The following is a 22,673-nucleotide window of genomic DNA, read 5'->3' as shown; positions in this document are numbered from 1 at the left end:
CGAGGGCTGGAAAAATTGCAGTTCAGTACCCTGACTTTTGAAAACGATGAAGTTCAGCCCTGAACTTTTCAGAGTTTGCAAAGTTGGATTCCTGTTTTAAAAATATTCAAAAATCATATTTCCTATTTATTTTTATTATAAAAATTCGTTTTAATTTCTGAAAATTCTGAAAAATATTATTTTAATTCCAAAAATTATTTTTAATTCAAAAATAAATCGGAATTAATTAGTTAATTAATTTTAGTTAATTTTTAATTGATTAATTGGTCAATTAATTCGAAAATTAAATGATTAATTGATTTAATTAATTATTAATTGATTTTAATTAATTATTTAATTAGATTTAATTATTTAAAAATGATTTAAAAATGATTTAAAAATTCCGAAAAATAGTTTCGAGCTTTAAAATAGCAATCTAAATTATTTCCAAGGCTCGATAATTATTATAAAATTGTTTTGAAGCTAGAATTGGCCAACCGAACCTAATTATTATTCTGAAATCGATCCAACGACCCGTTTTAATTCCGAAAAATATTTTGAAAATTATTTTTGTAATCGAAAGCCTATTTATGACCCGAGACTTCTTTATAAATGAGATATCATTGATTATGTGACGTGTTATGTGTTATATATGACTTGTTGGTTGACTGTCGGTCTGTATATTCGATGTTTACATGTTTATTGCGTAACTTTCAATCCGTTAATCGGATTTGGGTAAAACGAAGGGTAGATAGGAGTATGTATTGAATAGAATCATATGAATTGAATATTGATAGATGCTTATGATATTTGAGCGGAAGAGGCAAGACGTAGGAAAGGGAAATAGGTAGTTAAGGAGTAAGATGATTGTGATTGGAAGCGAGTGCGGTGTAGTAAGCTAATACCAAGCAAGTGTTCTGAACTTTCTCGAGATATTATAATGATTGATAGTCCTGTTTTATATTACAAGTGCTTTGAAGCACTGAACCCTAACCATGAATCCAGCTATTGATCCTGAGCCGTAAACCTGATTCTTTCTAGACCATTGATTATTGTATACCCAGATATGAACCATAAATATACGATACTACTCCACAATTACATACAAACTAAATACCATACACTGAATTGAATTACCTACATATCAAACAATTGTATCTTATGCTTTGAAAGACCAAATCCTTGAAACTTTGAAATGTCATTTCCTTTGTTATCCAATTATTTCCTTACCCAGCATCCAAGCTTTGAAATTTCCTTATTGATCATTACGAAGATTGAAACCCTTTCATTATTGAACACTCAATGTTGTTAATGATTCTATTTATTGTTTATCATTGTTTATTCTGTTATTATATTAGAATTGGATTGTTTTTATAAAATTATGGACCAGATTCGTGGTCAGACCATATAATGGTCAAGTTAGCCAATGTGTACCTTGGATCCAGTAGTTAGAGCAGTGTTGTGTGCTTTGCTCGGGGTTAGTGCGTGACTGATCAGCAGCCTAACCTTGGATTTTCTTAAAATGAAACTATAATATCCAATTCTAAATCATAATCCATTGTTCACTTGATATCATAACCATGTTCATCTGATGATCATTATTCTCAGTTTTGTCATTGTGACTTGCTGAGCTAGTTAGCTCATTTGTGCAATATTGTTTATATTCTTTTCCAGTTAAAAAGGAACCAGTTGGTAGCGAGGATCCCCAGTCCAGCGCGAGAGCTAGGGGTACAGGTTGATCAAGTTGAGCTAGTAGGCTTCTTTTGGGATAATTTAAGTTTGTAAATGTTTGTAATAATATTTAATACTCAGTCCTGAGTTTGAATAGTTGGGATTTGAACGGTTTGTAATATAAGTAGATGTGTTTGGCTTGTGTGCATACTTTAACCTGTTGCGATCAATGGTAGTTGGTAAGTAGGGTCACTACATATTATTATTATTATCTTTATTATTATTATAAGCAGGTTATAAATAAGGTGTGTGTGTGGACCCCAAACTTCTGACCCGGGTTTGGAGGGCGTCATAGGTTTGGTATCAGAGCTACATGTTATAAGTCACTGACACAAGCCTATGATAATGGGAATGGGTAGAGGGTTAGGATTAGAAGTAAGGAATAGAAAGATAGAACGTCGAGAGGTTGAGTGCTATGGTAGAACATGTATTAGTATAATTCGCGTCATGGTTCAAGATTCTTATATTGCGATATGATTTCAGATAGCAGTGATGGCCGACTCTTTTATCCCCGTATCAGTTGATCACTCAGAGCCTTCAGTTGGAGCGCCATCATCAGATCCACGTCCTGTTGTTCCACCAGTACTGGCTATTGTACCTCCACCTGTGTTGCAGCCCGTACCACTGCAGGCTATTCCACCTCCAGGCATGAGGCCACCTATCAGAGGACCCCCACCTGCTGATTCAGGCTTTACTGGACATTCAGTTACAGGAGTACCTTTCCAGTTCTCTTCTTATCCTGTCCCATATCATCAGTTTGAGGCTTACCTTATGGAGCAGCGATTCCTACAGGGTCAGATTCAGGAGTTACTACATATTATGCGTACTAAAGAGGTTGGGGGTGGTGAGAGATGACTTAGAGAGAGGCGCCAGGTGTTTCGTAGAGCAGCTGCTGTGAAGATTGCTGAGGCTACACATGAGGACATCACCCCTGATTTCTTAGTGGAGTGGGCTAAGTGGGTTCTAGAGGAGCTTGAGGAGATTGAAGGTCCAGACTTCCATGAGTCAGAGATCCAGAGATAGAGATGTTGAGCAGTGTTGTTATGGTTGTGTAGTATGTACAGTAGTGTGTAGTGTGTATTAGTAGACTTTTGAGTTGTATTTATAGACTAGCTATGCTGACTAGTGAGTAGGTTGTTGTACCCTTTTGCTTTTACTTCCGAAGCGTCTTTACGCTTGTTCTACCTAAAACTTTTGATCTATATATATCAGTACCTTTTCATTTCCAGCACTGTCATTTACTTTATTGCACTTATTTTACTTTACCTTATTTATTGCACCAGTTATACCCCTGTGATACCATGTACCCTGTTTTTCATAACTGTTTATATTCTGTAAAGAAGCATGCAATTTACTTAGTTATAACTGTTTCCAAAAAGGGGATATTTCTGTTTTACAAAACTTTTCTTTTCTACAAAGAATTTGATTCAAAAGCTAAATAAGTTGTTTGATTCTTTACAGAAAAATGCCTCTTAGAAGAAATACCCGCACCAACACCAAGAATGAAGAAACCAACAACAACAATAACAACCAAGATGATGCAAACCAGAATGTGAACCCAGGACCCATAGACCCGGCAATAGCCCAGATTCTTCAAATCTTGGCCCAACAAACAGTTCACCTGGCATAAAAACAACAAAGACCGACCAATCCCCAGGTAACTTTCAAAACTTTTCAGGCAGTAAACCCCCCAGAATTCAAGGGTTCCTTAGAGCCGATTGAAGCAAATGTTTGGTTAAAGGAAATAGAGAAGGCATTTGCCTTAGTAAAATTGAAAAAGGAGCAGAAGGTTGAGTTTGCAAGTTACTATCTGAAGAATGAGGCCACTTATTGGTGGGAGATGGTGAAGACATTGGAAGGTACAGATGTTATTACTTGGGAGAGATTTAAGGAATTATTTTTAGAAAAGTATTTCCCTCAGTTTGTCCAGGATCAGATGGAGTTGAAGTTTTTAGAACTAAAGCAAGGAAACATGTCGGTGACAGATTATGAGAGTAAGTTTGAGGAATTGTCAAGGTATGTGCCGATGTATGTGGATACTGACAGGAAGAAGGCTAAGAGATTCCAGCAAGGTTTGAAACCATGGATCAGAGGGAAGGTAGCCATTTTTGAATTGGATACCTATGCAGGAGTAGTATAGAAGGCTATGATCGCGGAGACAGAGAGTGAGATGTCACAGAAGGAGAAGGAAAGCAAGAAAATGAGATTTGAAGGGAATGAGGGTCAGTCACAACCAGGGAAGTTTCCAAATTTTAAGAAGGGCAAATTTCAGCCAGGAAGAAATTTTAATTTCAAGAGACAGAATGCAGGCGACGGAGGCCAGGGCAACCGTCCAGTTAATATAAATCAGCCGAATCAGTTGAGACTAACTTTTCCAGATTGTCAAGTATGTGGAAAGCAGCATGGAGGAGTTTGTAATAAGTTGAATATGGTATGTTTCAAATGCAACCAGAAAGGGCACTATTCGAGGGAGTGCCGAAATCAGCCTGCAAAAGAACCAACAAGTAAGGATCAGCCTATCCGGAATCCAGCAGTGAAGGTTTCAGCCATTGGATTTACGTGCTTTAAATGTGGAAAGCCCAGACATATAGCCAGGGATTGCAAGACCCCAACCCCAGTCAGTAATGCATTGAGGATTATGGGATCTACCCCAGCAGTAAATGAGACTCCAAGGGCTAGAGTTTTTGACATGTCTGTGAAGGATGCTATCCAGGATACGGATGTCGTGGCAGGTACGCTTAATGTGAATTCTTTATGTACCAAAGTGTTAATAGATTCGGGAGCAACTCGATCGTTTATTTCACAAGATTTTGTTAGTAAGTTAAATTGTCCAGTTGAGTATTTAAAAGAAATAATGAACGTGGAATTGGCAAATCAAGAACGAATATCTGTTAATCAAGTTTGTGGGAATTGTGAGATTGAGATTTCTGGTAGTAAGTTTTATGAAGATTTGATACCATTTAAGTTAGGAGAATTTGACGTTATCTTAGAAATGGATTGGTTATCTAAACACGATGCCCAGATAGATTGTCGAAATAAGAAGGTAATGGTGAAAACGCCAGACGAAAGAATGGTAATGTTCAAGGGTCAGAAATAAGTAAAGAAGTTCTTAACGATGATTCAAGCTAAGAAGTTATTACGATAAGGATGCAAGCATTTCGTGGCATATATGATTGATAGGAGTCAGGAGCCAGCGAAACTTGAAGATATTTCAGTAGTGAATGAATTTCCAGACATGTTTCCCGACGAGTTACCAGGACTTCCTCCAGACAGAGAAATTGAGTTTGCAATCGACTTATCACCTGGAACAGAACCGGTATCCAAGGCCCCGTCTAGAATGGTGCCCGTTGAGATGAAGGGGCTAGCGAAGCAATTGCAAGAGCTGTTAGAAAAAGGAGTAATCAGACCCAGTGTATCCCCGTGGGGAGCCCCGGTATTATTTGTCAAGAAGAAAAGTGGAAGCATGAGACTGTGTATCGACTATAAGGAGCTCAACAAGCTTGCAATCAAGAACAAGTATCCTTTACCCAGAATTGACGATTTGTTTGACCAATTGAAGGGAGCCAAGTTTTTCTCCAAAATTGACTTAAGATCGGGATATCATCAACCGAAGATCAAGCCAGAAGATATACCAAAGACAGCTTTCATGACAAGGTATGGACATTACAAATTTCTAGTGATGTCTTTTGGATTGATCGATGCCCCGACAGCATTTATGGACCTGATGAATAGAATTTTTAAGGAATATTTGGACAAGTTCGTTATTGTGTTTATAGACAATATTTTAATTTATTCAAAAACGGAAGAGGATCATGCGGAACATTTGAGAACAGCTTTGGAGATTTTAAGGAAAAAGAAATTATATGCTAAATTCTCGAAGTGTGAGTTTTGGTTACAGGAGGTTCAGTTCTTAGGACACATAGTTAGTAACGAAGGGATCAAAGTGGACCCAGCAAAGATCGAGGCAATTACAAATTGGGAAAGACTGAGAACACCCACCGAAGTAAGAAGTTTCTTGGGATTAGCATCAAAGTGGACCCAGCAAAGATCGAGGCAATTACAAATTGGGAAAGACTGAGAACACCCACCGAAGTAAGAAGTTTCTTGGGATTAACCGGATATTATCGTCGATTCGTTCAAAAAATTTCAAGGATTGCAACACCATTGACAAAGCTTACACGGAAGAATAAAAAGTTTATATGGAACGACAAATGCGAAGAAAGTTTTCAGGAATTAAAGTGAAGATTAATCACGGCACCTGTTTTGTCACTTCCAGACGATCAAGGGAATTTCGTAATTTATAGCGATGCTTCTCAGAAAGGACTAGGATGTGTTCTAATACAGCACGATAAGGTGATTGCGTATGCGTCAAGGCAATTGAAACCACACGAACAGAAATATCCTACTCATGATTTAGAGCTAGCAGCCATAGTTTTCGCTTTGAAAATTTGGAGACATTATCTGTATGGAGAAAAGTGCGAGATTTACACAGATCACAAAAGTTTGAAATATATATTCACACAAAAGGAACTTAATATGAGGCAAAGGAGATGGTTAGAATTGATCAAGGATTATGACTGCTCGATTAATTATCATCCCGGTAAAGCGAACGTTGTAGCAGACGCGTTAATTCGGAAGGAAAAGTTAAATGTGTTATCAGTACCTGAAGAGATATATAAGGAATTTCGGAAATTGGAATTGGAGATTAAAGTTTGCAGGCCTAATGAAGCAAGAGTGTACAACATGACTTTTCAGCCGGAGTTGCTAGAGAAAATAAAGAAGTGTCAGGAAGATGTAATTGATCAAGATATAAATCGTTTGGTAGGTGAGGAATTATGCACGCAAAAGGATGAGCAAGGTATTCTGAGGTTTTCTTTTAGAATTTGGATTCCACCAGTAACGGAGCTGAAGAATAAAATTTTACAGGAAGCACATAATTCAAGATATTCCATCCATCCAGGGAGTACCAAAATGTACAGAGATTTAAAGGAAAGTTATTGGTGGCCAGATATGAAGAGGGAAATTGCGGAATGGGTTAGCAGATGTTATACATGTCAGAGAGTTAAAGCCGAACATTAAAGACCAAGTGGATTGCTACAGCCATTGGAAATTCCAGAATGGAAGTGGGAACATATTGCCATGGATTTCATAGTTAGATTACCAAGGACAAGGGCTAATCATGATGCCATTTGGGTTATAGTGGATAGACTTACCAAGTCAGCTCATTTTCTGCCTATAAATGAAAGATTTTCACTCGACAAGTTGGCCCATATGTACCTGAAGGAAATAGTAGTTCGTCATGGAGTTCCTGTGTCTATCGTATATGATCGAGATCCAAGATTTAATTCAAGATTTTGGAAAAGTTTTCAAGAATGTTTGGGAACAAGACTGAATATGAGTACGGCTTATCACCCCCAGACGGACGGCCAAAGTGAAAGAACGATTCAGACAATCGAGGATATGTTACGTGTTTGTGCTATTGATTTTAAAGGAAGTTGGAACGAGCATTTACCTCTCGTAGAGTTTGCTTATAACAACAGTTATCATGCCAGTATTGGGATGCCACCCTATGAAGCCCTTTATGGACGTAAATGTAGATCTCCAGTGTATTGGGATGAAGTAGGAGAACGTAAGATACTTGGACCTGAATTGGTACAGCAGACAAAGGAAGTTGTTGAAATTATCCAGAAGAGATTGACAACAGCACAAGACCGTCAAAGGAAATATGCAGACCAGTCAAGGAAAGATATGGAATTTGAAGAAGGAAGCTTGGTATTACTGAAAATATCACCATGGAAAGGACTAGCGAGGTTTGGAAAGAAAGGGAAGCTGAGCCCAAGATATGTCGGACCTTTTGAGATTCTAAAGCGCATTGACAAAGTAGCTTATGAGTTAGCGTTACCTCCGCACATGGAGCACATTCACAATGTTTTTCACGTATTTATGCTTAAAAAGTATAATCCAGACTCCAGGCATGTAATAGAATATGAGCCAATAGAGCTTCAGGCCGATTTGTCATATATAGAGAGTCCGATAGAAATTCTAGAGGAAAGAGAGAAAGTATTAAGGAATAAAGTGGTAAAGCTAGTAAGAGTATTATGGAGAAACCCAAAGGTTGAAGAGTCAACCTGGGAGTTAGAAAGTGATATGAGAGAAAAGTACCCTCATTTGTTTTCTTAAGAGATTCTGAGGACATAATCCTTTTAAAGGGGGAAGGATGTAATATCCGGGATATATCGTGTAATTATTTTTGCTTAATATATGTGTTCAGTATCTATTCTGTGAACTAATTGTTAAGTGTTAAATGTGTTTGGGTGTTTGAAAATATTATTAATTGAGTATTTTAATTTTTATATGTCCAAAATAAAATATAGATAATTGTCATATCTTCCTAATTATTTTTATGTTGATTTATGGATTTATAAGGATCATAAGAAATTTATAAAATCTTTTTCCGAGTATTTAAAATCTATTTTATAAAAACGGGAACCAACCGACGTCATCCGTTGTTACGTTTTTGGAACCCGAAACTCTTCCGAGATCTCCTTCCTAACCTAATTGTAATATTCCGAGCATATTCCATGTTTCGACTTTTTCGATCCGGCGTACGGTTTGACCTGCGGGGTTCCCGGCGTAACATTTTCGATACGATATTCGTTTCGATAAATCAATAAAATTCGTATTTTCGATAAACGGGAGCTTTTTATTAAACTATCCCAATTATCACCTCGTAATACGTGTAACCAGGCGCTGAGACCAGGACCGCAGTACAAATTGTACTGATCTGGATAACTGTCCCAAAAATCGATACCGTTTGGATCAGTTTTTACAAATAAACGTACCGTTTTATAACCGGAATGATTCAAACTAATTTTCCGTAAATATAAATAGCCTTTTACCGTATTTTATTTCATATCAAAATCATTTGCAGACAGATAATTATATAATTTTCCAGAGAAAAATCTTATATTCATATAATCTTCCAAGAATCAAACCAACTTTTGGAGGTGTTATTGATCTTTGTTTGGAAAGCTCGAGTAACCGATTTGAAGGTCTTGAAAAGCTCTATCAGATTCTGTGATCTATACACCTGCAGAAATCAAGGTTTATATTCTATATTTTTATTTATTTTCGAATTAATTTTACTAAAAATATGAATTTTTGTTCGGATGATTGTTTGTATGATTTGATGATTGCATGTTGTAGAGCTTGTTTTCCTGATGATTTTGATATATTATACGTCTGATTTGGAGTTCAATAACATGTTCAAAATTGAGTTTGATTTTCGAATTATGAAACTAGGGTTTATAACCCGTATAAATGTTCTAAATTGAAATTTGGGGGTTTCTTATTTCAGAATAAATAGATGTTGTGGTATAGTGAGTTGTGTTCTCTGTGAAATTTGCAATCCAGTCGTACAAGTTTCAGGGGTTGTCTGTGTGATTAAAGAGTATGGTTAGATTCCTGGTAAATTGTAAATGTAATCTGGAGTTTGTGGTAATGGGAGGATGCCGGAGTCGAGTTCTCCGGCGAACCCCGACTGTTTTCCGGCGAGGGCTGGAAAAATTACAATTTAGTACCCTCACTTTTGAAAACGATGAAGTTCAGTCCCTGAACTTTTCAGAGTTTGCAAAAGTTGGATTCCTGTTTTAAAAATATTCAAAAATCATATTTCCTATTTATTTTTATTATAAAAATTCGTTTTAATTTCTGAAAATTATTATTTTAATTCCAAAAATTATTTTTAATTCAAAAATAAATATGAATTAATTAGTTAATTAATTTCAGTTAATTTTTAATTGATTAATTGGTCAATTAATTCGAAAATTAAATGATTAATTGATTTAATTAATTATTAATTGATTTTAATTAATTATTTAATTAGATTTAATTATTTAAAAATGATTTAAAAATCCCGAAAAATAGTTTCAAGCTTTAAAATATTAATCTAAATTATTTCCAAGGCTCGATAATTATTATAAAATTGTTTTGAAGCCAGAATTGGCCAACCGAACCCTAATTATTATTCCGAAATCGATCCAACGCCCCGTTTTAATTCCGAAAATTGTTTTGAAAATCATTTTAAGTAACCGAAAGCCTATTTATGACCCAAGACTTCTTTATAAATGAGATATCATTGATTATGTGACGTGTTATGTGTTATATGTGACTTGTTGGTTGACTGTCGGTCTGTATATTCGATGTTTACATGTTTACTGCGTAACTTTCAATCCGTTAATCGAATTTGGGTAAAACGAAGGGTAGATAGGAGTATGTATTGAATAGAATCATATGAATTGAATATTGATAGATGCTTATGATATGTGAGCGGAAGAGGCAAGATGTAGGAAAGGGAAACAGGTAGTTGAGGAGTAAGACGATTGTGATTGGAAGCGAGTGCGGTGTAGTAAGCTAATACCAGGCAAGTGTTCTGAACTTTCTCGAGATATTATAATGATTGATAGTCCTGTTTTATATTACAAGTGCTTTGAAGCACTGAACCCTAACCATGAATCCATCTATTGATCTTGATCCGTAAACCTGATTCTTTCTAGACCATTGATTATTGTATACCCAGATATGAACCACAAATATACAATACTACTCCACAAATACATACAAACTAAATACCATACACTGAATTGAATTACCTACATACTCAAACAATTGTATCTTATGCTTTGAAAGACCAAATCCTTGAAATTTTGAAATGTCATTTCCTTTGTTATCCAATTCTTTCCTTACCCAGCATCCAAGCTTTGAAATTTCCTTATTGATCCTTACGAAGATTGAAACCCTTTCATTATTGAACAATCAATGTTGTTAATGATTCTATTTATTGTTTATTATTGTTTATTTTGTTATTATGTTAGAATTGGATTGTTTTTATAAAATTGTGGACCTGATTCGTGGTCAGACCATATAATGGTCAAGTTAGGCCAATGTGTGCCTTGGATCCAGTAGTTAGACCAGTGTTGTGTGCTTTGCTCGGGGTTAGTGCGTGACTGATCAGCAGCCTAACCTTCGTTTTTCTTAAAATGAAACTATAATATCCAATTCTAAATCATAATCCATTGTTCACTTGATATCATAACCATGTTCATCTGATGATCATTATTCTCAGTTTTGTCATTGTGACTTGCTGAGCTAGTTAGCTCATTTGTGCAATGTTGTTTATATTCTTTTCCAGTTAAAAAGGAACCAGTTGGTAGCGAGGATCCCCAGTCCAGCGCGAGAGCTAGGGGTACAGGTTGATCAAGTTGAGCTAGTAGGCTTCTTTTGGGATAATTTAAGTTTGTAAAAGTTTGTAATAATGTTTAATACTCAGTTCTGAGTTTGAATAGTTGGGATTTGAACGGTTTGTAATATAAGTAGATGTGTTTGGCTTGTGTGCATACTTTAACCTATTGCGATCCATGGTAGTGGGTAAGTAGGGTCACTGCATATTATTATTGTCTTTATTATTGTTATAAGCAGGTTATAAATAAGGTGTGTGTGTGGACCCCAAACTTCTGACCCGGGTTTGGAGGGCGTCACATTAGCAGCATAGTTATTCTTATTAAGATTATTTATCAATAAACAATTTTGTTGATTATAATCTTATAAAGATAGATTATGGAGCTTTTGACGTGAATGAGAATTGCTTAGACTTATCCTAAGTGAACAATGCTTTTACAAAAACTTATTCATATTAAAAGACAAGATCTTTCTTTCTCTTCTTAATACTGCTAGGTCATTAGTCTGTGTCTTATCAAATCAATTATCTCTTTATGCATAAAAACAGACTCGTGCACTCAAACAGTTTTAAGAGAAAAATCAAACTTCTTTCTACAGTGGTGATTGCTTATTTCATTAAAATCTTTGTGAAATCACTATTGTACATCATTTCTCTCAAAAGATTAAATGCATAATTTTCATTCATTATAGATCTTAATTGCATTTTATCTCTATATTTTCATATGTTTTGTGATACAGGTTCAGCCTCCAATGGCCTTCTTTTATTGATAGTCATGAGGTTGAAAACCCATAACTTCTATCCCAGAATGTAAAGAAAAACACATAAACAAAACCAACCAACACTCTCTTAGCACTAAAATGAAGTATGAATGAGCGTGAGGAAGAAAATTCCTTAGTGCACCACAAAAGGAAGGTTCTGAAGTCAACCCAGCAGCTCTGTCTCCTACAAAGATGAGTAGTATTTAAACCAAGACAACTGCTAGCCCCCATTAGAGATTCAAAAGCCCGGGCCCGAAAATCTGGCCCGACCCCGATCCGGTCAAAGCCTAGTCAAGCCCGGACCGGTCAAAACCTGGCTTAGGCTTAGGGCCTTGACGAGCCCTATATTTTTAAGCAAAGCCCGGCCCGACCCGGTTAAAATCCCGGGCATCGGCCTGGCCCGACCCAATTAAAAGCCCAAAAAAACCCGGTTAAAATCTGATTATTCTACTATATTTTCTTATATATTTATGAATTCACATTTACTATAAATATAAACAATACTTTAAACACATATATATTTACATATTTGTGATTAATGATATTATTTATATACTTCGTTGCATAAATAATGAAAGAAGATATAGTAAATACACTATATATATTAGGATAACAATGATAAAACATATTATTTTATAAACATGTTTATTTTTTGCCAAACTTAAATATCTTCAACGAAGTAATATTTTCATAAAATATTCCATGTAAACTAATACATTTTTACGATGATCTAGTTGCTAACATATGTAGTCTTTGAAATCTCTAATAAAACTCGATCCGATTTAAATTAGAAAAAAGCTCGGTCCGATCCAATCCGGCCCGAAAAAAAGCCCGTTTAGGCCCGCCTCGAGGGCCCAAACGGGCTCTGACATATTCGGAAAGCCCGGCCCGGTCAAAGTCAAAGCCCGAAAAGCCCGGCCCGGTCAAAGCCCGGGCTTTTTAAGGCCCGGTTAAAGCCCTGCCCGGTGGGCCTTTCGTGCATTTATAGCCCCCATACATCTTCTCAAAAAGATGTAATGGCTGAAAAGGCACATAAACAGTTACTAGATTCATCCTCTCAACAGGGCGTGTCTATTGAAATTCTCCTGTCGTCCAGGGTATCCGATGTAGTGTTACCACCTCAAACATAAACAATTATTAATGCACAAGGATAAGTTACACACACAAAGGATGAGTTGAAGGAAATAAGAGTTTCGGCCATTTTAAGGCCAGATTCGATTGTTCAAAGTTCTTTACTGGACCAATTGCCTTTACAGATGTTAGGAGAGGATACTGATCCAATAGCCATATGTCAGTGGTCGGTGTCTACCTCCCCAGGCTTAAATCCCCTGGATGCATCTGCGGATAGTGGATCTGACATAGGTGCCGATCGATAACTTGTTGACGATGATTCAGATTTACCTGATGAGTCACAAGAAAATGTCTTCACAGACATTAGAATAGGACTTTGATCTTTATGCTAATTTTTTTGGATCATTGTTTACCTTCCTAGAGTTCAAATCTGGAACCCTAAAAGGGAAACTAATATTTGTAGATTATGACTCAGATTCATCTGACGAGTCTAACAAGAATGGGGATTTGTGAACTCCCATTGCACCACCTGTGACCTCCTTAAGGATGACTAAGGTGATTTTCCTTGCAGGTACAGTTGGATTTTGGAGCTATGAGATGAGTGATACACTTATGAGAATGAGTGTTAATACGAGTGGAGAGAAGAGTGAAACACATGTGAGGTACACGAAACAGAATCACACGCTCACAGTGAGGAAGAAAGAGAAACACCAAATCCCATTCCTTATCCCTAAACATGGTTCTTGATACTTCGGGTCTCGAATCTGTTTATGATTGGAACCTAAATCTTAGGGAAACATTTACAGATTGGATTAGAATACTTCGGGACCTAACCAGTTGGGAGATAACAATTGATAACAATTGGTGATCTCACATTTATGAGGTATAAGGAGTTGGAAAGTTTGGTGAACATGATGATCAACAGTGAAGCCATTTATGCAGTATTTAAAGGGGCATGGTTGATCAGACTCTGAATTGTTATTTCTTTTCCAACCAAGTGAAACATGAGAACTCCTTCAGACAATAACATAAATGCTTTCTCTAAAGGGGAGATAAAAATTTAAGTAATAGTTTGGAGGATTCCTCAACTAAGGGGGAGAAATACAAGGCAGGAGGAAAAAGGTAAAGCACATGTACATCACACAACATCAGAAGAAGTGGATTGGTTCATTACTATTCTTTATAAGAGGAGGAGATGTTTTCCAAAAGGGGAGTGTCATTGGTTTTTATCAGCGGATCCTATTGTACGGGAGATGTGGTAAATGAAGGTGATCTCCTTTAAGCAGTTGATTCTCATATGGGAAAAGCAAGAGAGATATGCGCCTCTCAATAGGAAATGTGGTTGTATAAAAGAAGCTGCTGATGATTACTTCAAGACTAAGAAGTATTATCTGGCAGAGATTTGAAGAACCAAGGAAATGAAGATGAAACTACTTGAAGATCAGTTTAGTGCTAGAGGAACAAGCATCATTCATTTCAGTTACTCAAGAAATCTGAAAATGCAGTATTTGATCCAGAAAACTAGTAGCATTATTTACAAGTCCTGATACTTTACATTTTCAAGTTGTTAGTTGATTTATCCTCTCTATTTAATTTGTTTGTTAGGTTTAACAATTAAATATGGGGAGATTGTTGGTGAGACTACGTAGATGTATGAAGAGTTATGTGATAACTCAACACGAGAACAACACTAGAACAAGACAGGTTAATAATATTACGACTACATAAGAAATCAGGAAGAAATGAAGACAAGGCAAATACAAAGAATCAAAAGATTAGAAGAAAGCTTGAAGTCTGTTTACAGGTCACTGAAAGAAGCTCATTAATATGTTCATGCCTCAGTGAAGAATAAAGGTTAAAGACTTTCAAGGTTTCAGGAATGTTAAAGATTCAGTGTATAAGTGCTACCAGAAGATTTCAGTGTATTGGCATTGATTGAAGATAGAAAATGTTCAAAGCATAAGAATCTGAAGAATCGAAGACATGGTATAAACAGAGGTTAAAGAAAACAGTTGCAGTCTTGAAGTTATACTCACTGACATGAGTTCATTTATATGTTCAAGCGTCGGTAAAGAACAGTGAATGACGTATTCAAGATTGTAGTAGCAATGAAGACTTTGTCTAAAGCACCATAAAAGATTCCAGTGAAAGTACATTTGTTTATTGACAGTCAGTGTCTGAAGCGATAAAGTTGTTGCAAGCTTAACAATGTAATCAAGGCTATAATACAAAGACCTAAATCGGGGTTAGTTGTCTGTGAACCAGACCAGTTGCACTAGGCATCAACAACTCGTGAAAGGAATCTGGGTATTATTTATAAAGAATTGTTAAGTTGAGGAACATACTTGAATTGAACATTTATCTGTTAAAGTGCGAGAAGAGGTGCGCGCGGTATACAGCTAAACTGCTCAAGGGACTGGCGAAGCTCAAAGTTTAATTGTTAAATTAAATAAATTTATTTAATGGACTTCAGTATAATTTATTTAATAAACTTAAAATGATTTATTTTATAAACTTTAAATAAGTTTATTTTATAAATCTAAATTAGTTTATTTATATAAGTTATATTTAAGTTTATTTTATAAATTAATTTAGTTATAATTTAAACTTAAATAAAACAAAAAGAAAAAGAAAATAAAAAGAAAAGAAAAAAAGGAGAAAAGAAAAACAAAAGAAAAACAAAAAAAGAAAATCAAAAAAAGGAAAAGAAAAACAAAAACAAAAACAAAATAAACAAAACCTGGCCAACATTTGGTCGCAGGTTAGTAATTGATATAAATAAGTAAACAAGTTAACATGTTTCTGTTTTGTTAGTCGCAGGTTAAGAAATCTTGTTTGTTTTTTGTTGTTTTGTTTATATTTAGTCGCAGGTTAGCCTCCTGTAGTCGCCAGTTGGTTTTTCTAGTCGCAGGTTGGCGGAAAATAAGCTAGTCACCAGTTGATTTTCTAGTCCCAGGTTACAAGGAATATTCCCTAATCTCGGCTCTCTCTCCTCAGCCACATAATATTGATAAAAGTCTACACAAGCAGCAGATAATATTTAGCATTAGAGATTGAATTGTTCTGTTTATCTTCTCTCCCAAAGAGCTAGTGAAATTAGAAGTAAAGAAAAACAGGGAAGATACACACTCAGATCTATATATGTTATTCTTCTCACCGGAGTAACGTTATAATGCACGATTTAATTCTTCTATATTCATAGGGGCATTATAATCGTTACCCGATAATTAAATCCTTAGACAAACAAAAGCTAGAACATTATATAGGATTTAATTTATTGATCTTTGTAGAAGTTAGGAACTTTGTTTGTTAGGTCACACACACTGTAGAAGGGGGTTGAATATAGTGTTTACTACAATCAAATCGAATATAAGAACTCAAGTAACAGAACACAGATTTTATTCAACACAATAAACTCTGTTACAAAGAACTGTTCTCTCTCAGTGATGAACAAATTATCACGAGAGCTGCTAGGGTTACAATGAATAATAATCTCGATTAAGATAACACATATAGTGTAAACCCTATGTTTGTGTTTATATACTACACAATTACAAGATAATCTTCTAATTGATATCGAATATAATTCTGCTTCCTAATATATATCAACTAGTTATCTTTTATTCCAAGTATTCTATTCTTCATAGAATTCTTCTCCATGCATATCTCTTCTTATGTTTGTTTTGATCTTCTTTCCTTTCAATCAGCCGCATTCCTTATCTGAACGTCTCCATAAGTCCTGATATTATCTTCTGATAAATATCTCCTGATAACTTAAGTTCTGACAACTTAAGTTCTGATATCTTAAGTCCTGACTTCAGTATAAGTACTGATTTCCAGTTAAGTCCTAATTTGTCCTGTTAAGTAAGATCTGAAAACTAAACACAAATCATATTAGACATGACATCACAAATATATCTAACAATCTCCCCCAACTTGTAAATTAGCATAATATACAAGTTTAACAGATATTTGATGATGTCAAAAATATTAAGTACAAATGCATGAGAATTTGACTAGATAACTACAACTTATAGTCCTTGTAGCTTTACCATCCTTAAAGACTAATACCAGCTTCAGTCTGTATACACTTCAGAATTTAAGCAGTTGTAGATCTTTGACTTGGCTTCAATTTCTGATCTCTTTGTTAGTCCCTTAACAATTCAACAAGAATTACAGAAGGGGGGTTGAATGGAATTTTCGAAACTTTTTCTTAAATAAAATTGTTCTAACTTATATTTATATATATATATATATCAGTGTGAATTGATTTGCAAAGTGCGGAATAATAATTTCAAAAGAATCAAAACACAAGTAATTAAAAACACAAGTCTTTAAAAACTTTCTGGTGGATTTGAATGTATCCACCAGAGATATATAATATATATCGAGAGAACTCTGTGTAGCAAAATGCTCACAGCTGCTTACAAATGTAGAACAACTAAGAATGCAGAGAAATGCTAAGAATACAGCTTACAAATGTTTCTCTCTTGGTTGCTTAGTTAGTTATTCTATTTGTTGCTTCTTGGTTTATATATTACCAAGATTACAAAGTAATAAGACGGGATAATAAAACAAAAACTATCAAGTCTAATACTATGCTACTTCATTACTCTATTCCAGCATCTTTGAATATCTTTATAATAGCATAGAAATGACAATGCTTCTTTGTTCTCTAAAACCCAGTTGAATAGGCTTTCACATTCCATTTGCATACACTCGACGCATGTGACTGTGTTGTCACTGTCAATAGATGTTTGAATTCTTTATCCGTCGGGTTCATGATCATCCGTCGAGTTATCTAGTTGATCATCCGTTGAATGACATTGTTGTTTATCCGTCGGGTAGCAATCTGGCACTTGACTTCATTTCATTTATGCAGGATTACAAGACATCATCTATGTACAATTAATCAACCTATTCTGCATATCTAGATAAAGTCAACATGACTTGAGTACTACTTACAGAATCTAAACAATGGTGTATGCAGAAATGTGCTACAGACTTATTATTACACAAGTTACTCACTCAACGGATAAGAAGTCATCATCCGTCGGGATTATATTGAGTCATCCATTGGGACTATAATCCTTATCTGTCGAGTGCTCCAATTTTCACTAAGTAAAATCTATCAAGGTGTTTTGTTAATGAAATCATCAAGTTCACAACATATACACAACAATCTCCCCCAATTTATATCTACTGGAATTGTAGCCATAAATTAAGAGAAACTTGATGATAACAAAACCCCCTAAAAATACAACTTTAAAAGTAAATAGATAAAACTGTAAAGTGCTTCAATAATCAAAATGTACAAAGTTTAGCTCACAATCATTTTCAAGGTGCTCCTCTAGCCTGAGCAGATTTATCTAGTTCCTTGAAGGTCTGGATCTCTTTCCAAGCTTTCTGTTATTTTCTTCTATCTGATTTTTCTTACATCTCCAAGAGAGTCTCATTGCTAGAGATGCTCAATTGGTCTTCTGGTCTGAAAAATCTTCTCACTCCTTTGTCATCCATGAATCCATCAGCCAGTAGGGCCTTAGATGCACTCTTCTCCCTGTGTAAGGGATGATTAGAGTCTTTGGGAGTGCATCTTTAGCTCTAAAACTCCTCAGTTTTTCAATCTTCTTTAGAACCAATCTTCTTGCAGTTACACTGAACCCAAAATTCTTCTTGAAAGATGAATAAACCTTAATCAGTACAGCTTGGCTTTCTTGAAGGATCCTGTGAAGTGGCCATTGAATCTCCTTTCCTCCCTTGTACTTGAAAACTAGCCTTTCAGGTAGGTTTCTGTATGCATCAATTCCTCTAACTTCTTCTAGTTCATCTAGATAGAGATTTAGATCAGAGAATTCCTTGATGTCACACAAGTACATGTAATCTCCCTTATTGACTTTAGACTGAGCTTTGACTAGAGATTTGGATTTGAGAGGTGACAGCTTCACTTTCTTGACTGTTCTTGACTTTGTTCTCTTTGGCTTGCTAAGGATTGACAAATTGAAGTCAGGAATTGGTAGGCTTTCCCAATCTATTGGTTCATCCTTAGGCACAATAGGTTCACCATGAATGTTTCTGTAAGGATCCACCACCTTGATGTCTTCAAATACCACAGTGGGTTTTGATGCTTGAGTTGTAGTTGAAGTGGATTCCTTAGAAAACTGATCCTTCAATTCCTTATCAACAAAATCCAGTTTCCTTTTGGTTTTTTTGGCCAATTCCTTGTGTCTTGGAGATTTCTTCTGTTCTGATTGAACTAGCTTCTGTGGATCTTGAGATTCAGTGATTCTGGATGGCTGAGAAGGAATCTGTTGTGTTGGTTTCACAGCTTGTAGCTTGGCCAAGATAGCAGCTTGCTCTTTTTTTGCTTAGCCTTTTTGGCATCTAGAATAGCTTGCTTCTTTTCCTGCTTCAATCTTGCCTTTTCTTCTCTCTTTGCTTGAGCAAATTGAGGATGTCCAGCCACCACACAGATTTTTTTCCCATTCCTGAAAACTTTAGCAATTCTTCTCTTAAAAGCTGAATCAGCTGGATCCTTGTAGAAGGCAATTGACCTTGACAGAAGCTTCTTCTCATCAGATTTAGGTGTCTCATACACTGTGTCTAAAGGGTTCTATAATAATGATTTTGGATAGTTCACCCTTGGCTTCAGAATAATTTCAGCTTTTGGAGATTTGATGCAGGATGACTATCCTCTTTCCAGATAGTTCATGCTCATTTCATTCACAGAGATCTGTCTGACTTCAGAGTGATGAATGGCTGAATTTACTGGCTCCTTTACTAGTCCAAACTTCCTTTGTATGTCCTCATCAATTTTCTCCCAGTTGATTGGCTTCAACTGCTCCTTTTCAACTTCTCTTAAATTAGTTGATGTTGCATTGATCAGATCTATACTATTTGTTACTGGTGGCTTGGTGAAAGTAATTGTTGGCACAAGTACTTTACTGATTTGAATTTGAAGCTTCTCCCCCTCACTTGGTCCTTTCTCCCCCTTTTTGTTATCATCAAGTTGAGTAGAGGAGGAGGTTTGAGCAGCCACCAGTTTCTGAAGTAAATCTGTCTGTTTGGCTTGATAAAGATAAATGGCTGTTAGAGATGCTTCCATAGCTGACATTCTTATATCCAAAGCATCTATCTTTGTTGCAATATCAGAATTTTTCCTTAGTTGCCTCTTGATGTCAAGCATTGTGGCTTCTGGAAGCTTAGAATCCATTTTGTCTGAAATGGCCTTCTTCATCTCATCAATATCACCCTTGATGGTGTTAACATCTCTAGCATGTTGGAAGCCTTGAATATGTTGCAGTTGCAGAGAAGCAAGATGTGCTTGAAGGGGCTTCTTGGTGTTGGCATTTGTAGAGGTTTGAAGAGCAGTATTTGTCTAATTGATTAGTTGAATCAGGGTTGTCTTGAAGTAGTGCTCATCATAGTGCTTTGAAAATGCCCATGATGGCATTCCTGATCTTGAACTTGAACCTACTTCTCCCCCTATGTCCAATGCCTCTTCTTCACTATCTCCACCTTCATCACCAAATAAATCTGCTGAACCACCAGTCTCATAATCCACATCACCAGCTGTAGAAGGCAAAGCTGTGATGGCATTCTTAGCTCTTAGCATTGACTGAGTGGTATACACTAGATTGAGCATCCATTCTGCATTGTCATTTCCCTGTTCAGCTAGAAGTTGATAAGCTAGAATAGGGTGAGTAAATGCCTCAACATCAAGGGAGGTGGAATCTATAACAGCTTGAGGTTACTGAGATAGTCCCTCCCTATCTGCATCCTGGACATTCATTAACTCACTAGCAATGACATCCATCCTTATAGCTCCTGTACCTGCATTTCTCTCGTGTTCTCTCTTTTGTTGCATCAGGGTCTCACCCTGGCTCCCCACCCTCACACCCTCACCTTCACCATCTAAGGTGGGACTCCTCTCACTTTCTTTTGCCAATTCTGAAGAAATGGATTGCATATTTTCACTCTTTTACTCTCCTTTTTCCTGGGAGCAACCCAGACTCTCACTCATAGCACTCTCTGCCCTCAATCCTAAGAGTGACTTTACAACCACTAATTCTTCTGCACTAGAAATAAATGAAGTTTGAAGTTGTGCAGAGACACTCAACGGATGAGTAATATCCATCGGGCTAGTGGTTTTGTTATCCGACGGATAACTGCTGTTAAGTTTATCCGTCGGGATACAATCACTACTCGACGGATGAGCAATGTCCATTGAGAGAGTAGAAGTGAATGAACTTGGAATAGAAACTATTGTGGACTCTGTGTTGATTGATGATATTTTGGGTACAGATGATTCAACAGTTCCTGAAAGAATTGGCAAGTGAGCCAACAAATCATCTAAAAGATGATGCTCACTTGCATTAGATTTTGGCTTCCCCAACAAAGTTAAAGAAGGGGGATCAGGAATTGATATGTTGATCATATCCATATCCAGAGAGTTTGTGGGAGAATTTGGAGTGTGAGGTGCTTATATTACTAGAGATTTTGGATGTGACTCCACATTTATTGGAGCCACATCAAGCTGAATTTGAGAGGGTGCACTGACTGTGTCTTTAGCACCAGTTTGCACAATGTGTGTACCCTATGCATCCCCAAGGGTTTTGGATTTCTTCTTTCTAGCATAAGTTTGGGGTGAGCTTGTGTCCCTTACCCTCTTGGCATGTGCTCTTGGTTGAGAGCTTTGTTCAATAGTTACATCCTTTTGGGAGGATGCAACTAGAAGTGAGCTTTTATCCTTTTTAATCACTGCAGTTTGTTGAGAAACTGCAGTGTGGCTTGGCTAGGAACCACTCAACTCTCCATCCTTATCCTTAGGGTTTCTTTTATGTTCACCCTTTCCCTCACCTGCCTTGCCCACCTTCACACTCCCCTCTTTGGTTTTAGTGGATTTTGCAACTGGCATCTTTTGAGAGATACCAGAGGGGGCTTTCTTTGATTTGGATTTTGAAATTGTTGTTGGTTTGGTAGCTAGGGTAGGCAACTGTTGGGTCATTGACACAGTTTCCATAGTGTTAGGGCAAAAACACGCGCTAATAATATACGCAAGTATACGCGTTCGCGAGTAATATAGAATACTTTCTAGTTCGTTCCCACAGAGACTCAGACTAATTATGTTCAATTACACTTACTCACCAATGTATAATTACTTCTCAATGTCAAGACAATAACACTTAGATTTGATTAACTAATTATTAACTACAATTAGCTACGAGAATTAAACACTTAATTGATACTTGAATTAACAATATTAAACACACAAGAGATCACAACTTCATTACTACTTCCTTCAATAGTTATTGTTATTACCCTTAGCATGTAACGGTGATGACATTAATCAAACAACACGAAACTGATAAAAGCCAACTTTCGTTGTATTTATACCATTCTACCAAATATCCATAATTAAGATAGAAGTTGAATAGGCATCAATTATGTTGAGACCCTATATGTCTACAGAATTTGACAACATAACGATTTAAGCACAAGTTATATCTTATGATTACACAGGGCAAGTAAAACGGTTAGAGTTACCCACTAATCATGTATACATATACATGAACCTATGCTAGCATGGCAAGTTCTAAACCTCAAGATCCACCGTCGCTTCACAAGAGATTAACACCCTATCTTATATGTTCGCGGCGCACATAAGACAAATAAGCACAACCACTACTAGATATCATACAATCATCACACACTAAGGTATTAAATAACTAATTAAAGAATTTCATAGTAAATCCGTTACGACCCCATGATCACGATTAGCCCATGATTGAACTCATCGTCACCATGGGTTCATATAAAAACATGATAAAAAACACACGAGAATAACTAAATAAACTACTTATATTAAACCAGAGTACGTCACAAGAGTAAATAGGTTC

This window comes from Apium graveolens, chromosome 6 (assembly GCF_009905375.1).
Source record: "Apium graveolens cultivar Ventura chromosome 6, ASM990537v1, whole genome shotgun sequence".
In the NCBI taxonomy this organism is placed as follows: Eukaryota; Viridiplantae; Streptophyta; class Magnoliopsida; order Apiales; family Apiaceae; genus Apium; species Apium graveolens.
This window is presented reverse-complemented; position numbering follows the sequence as displayed.